At 46.2% G+C, this 2609-nt stretch overlaps 1 non-coding gene across 1 annotated transcript; it reads left to right on the top strand.

Moving 5' to 3' along the window:
• The first annotated feature begins 272 nt into the window (after positions 1 to 272).
• Positions 273 to 378, top strand: LOC144309549 (U6 spliceosomal RNA). Its single transcript, XR_013375513.1, has one exon. It is a non-coding gene; the product is annotated as a U6 spliceosomal RNA (small nuclear RNA).
• Positions 379 to 2609: the final 2231 nt, after the last annotated feature.

The raw sequence follows: 2609 nt of genomic DNA, 5'->3' as shown, positions 1-2609 counted from the left end.
AAGACGGTTCACAGAGGTGACATAACAGAGGGGACCTCCTTCACCTCACCCAAGACTGCTGGCAGCCACAATGACCCACTGGGACAGACACCATAACCTTCTGAGCAAAGCCATACAGGCAGAGTCCAGCCTGGCAGACAAGGGAAGGAATCTTTGCTGAGTAAGGAATAGAACGATGGGCTGGTCAGTCCACTCTGGAAGGAATGGATCCCTTAGAAGGAATACACTTGTGCTCTTGCCGGCCGCAACATCCATTTAAAAGATGAGAGGCAGGGCCCCTTTGGCAGCACAAACAAGAAAACTGGAACAATCCAGGCCAGATTAGCATGGCCCCTGAGCAAGGATGACAGGTGGATTCATGAAGCATGCCATGTTTTTTCTGTTAACTAACTGGAATGAAAATAAAAACTAACTAACCAGTAAATAAATAAATAAAAGTCAAGAGGCAGGCAGCAGGATGAGTAAGCGCACAGGCTGCTCCTGTCCTCGCCTGTAAAATGGGGATGTAATACCACTGACCTAGGGCTGCCAGGAGGATTAGATAGACCTATGTAAAGCATCTACAGGCATGCAGGGCACAGGCTAAATGCCCTGCAAGTGTTTACTATTATTATGTTATTATGTGGAAAATAAAGAGAATTATAATAGAACAACAGGTAAGAGCCAACTTAAAGAATTACCTGCTCAGGATTTATGTGAACTGCCTAAAACCAGGGCGTTTTTCTCCTAAGCGTAAAGATCAAACATCTCTTCCTGTTCTTTCTTTGTAGTTGAAGCTACTAAGGAGCCACAGAAATTCTTCTACACTTGGGGTGAGCACAGCAAAACGTGGAATCACTATGCTGTACACCCGAAGCTTTGTTACACTGTGTGTCGACAATACTTCAATTCAGAAAAAAGTTTAAAAAAAAAACATCAAAATCCTTTTCCAGGATTAATCAAGATTTCCTGATAACTTTCTACAACTCCTTGAAGATGGTGGGAAAACGTCTGTGTTCTCGGTCTTGGGCCTCGCATAGTCTCTGTTGAAATAAAAGGGCAAATAGCTCTCCCCGCTCAGAACCAGGATAAACTTGCCAACCCTAATGATAAAGCACTATTGGGGGTCGGGGGGGGGCTGCCCTTGGAGTGTGCATGTGTTCTCAGGAGGGAGTCATGGGGCTACGCTAAGTCTTAGTTTTTAAGACTTTCTTCCCCCAAACCCACCTGTTCCTTTCAGGACAGGGGTATCAGCCATTCCTAGTAACAATTCCCTATGATACACCTTTCTGTCCATGCAGATGGATCGCTCCACTCTGCCACCAATAAAAACAGTGGGTGATAATACGACCAGGGAGCTCACTGTAAGACATCTGTCATGACTGTGACTTTTCTTGGGGTCCACATTCAGATGGGAGCAATGGGACAGCCTGTGGGCTACAGGTGAAAGCTTTGGGCATGACGGAACAAACAGTCTGGTTGTGTGGGGAGATGGTGCACCTCTATAGTGGAGAGCACCCCCATGCTGGTTAGCACAGCCCCGAATGCTGAGAGTTGTTCCCCCTTGAGACCAACACCCGTGTTCCTGGAATGACCTACTGTCTACTGCTAGTTAGGTACACAGTCTTTCCCTTGAACATCTGCAACTTCCCAGTTTATCCCTAACCAGCCAGCCTTCCCAGTCACAGACATAATTTACGTATTGGCCTATACTTTATGGCCGGGCCTGCTCAGAATTCAAACTGAAATTTCCTTAATGCCTGAACTTGACTTTTCAGCCCAATATGAGGAACAGAGAGAAGAAAACCATCTCTCTAGCAGGGGGTCAGCAACCTATAACCCACAGGCCAAATCCAATCCACTGCCTGTTTTCGTAAATAAAATTTTATTGGAACACAGCCCCACCCGCTGGGTTACGCAGTGCCCATGGCTGCTTTCCCACCAGAGGGCCAGAGTTGAGGACTTGCAATAGAAACCACATAGCCTGCAGAGCCTAAAATGTTTACTATCTGGCTCTTTAGCGAGAAAAAGAGAGGATGACAAAAGCCATCAGAATATTTACAGAAGTTCCTGACGGCCTATGACTCATGGTTTAAAAGGAACAGTGGCCTCCTAAGTGAGCAGAAGGAAATGTGGGTTCAAGGGCTGGTTCTACTGACAGGCTCAGCTTTGTGAGGTCACACAAGTATTTTCACCTCTGGGCTTCCATCTCATTCATATAATAGGATTAGTCATGGGTGGCAAATGCATGACAAATAATTAGCTAATACCCCCCCAACATATGCATTTTGAACACACACACACACACATACACACACATGACAAGAAGAATTACTATTTGTTTTCAGAAGGGTAAGAGGTCCTGTCTTGGTGCAGCAGTATTTTGTGGCCGGGACAGGAAGCTTGTTAGCCAGCAGTTCAGTACATACTGTTTTCACTGGGTGCCCATGGGGCCCCTGTGACGGGCAGGGCGCTGAGCTGGTCTAGCCCCACAGGCCATGTGCCTCCAACTGCAGAGAATGAGTGATCTCGTACCTCGGGCCACCCCAGGCTGGGATGTTCAAGGAATGTTTACTCGTTTTTTTGTTGTTGTTGTTGTTTTTGTTTTAAAAAAAGGAAAATGTGACTAG

This window comes from Canis aureus, unplaced genomic scaffold, assembly GCF_053574225.1.
Source record: "Canis aureus isolate CA01 unplaced genomic scaffold, VMU_Caureus_v.1.0 ptg000078l_RagTag, whole genome shotgun sequence".
NCBI lineage: Eukaryota > Metazoa > Chordata > Mammalia > Carnivora > Canidae > Canis > Canis aureus.
This window is presented reverse-complemented; position numbering and strand designations above follow the sequence as displayed.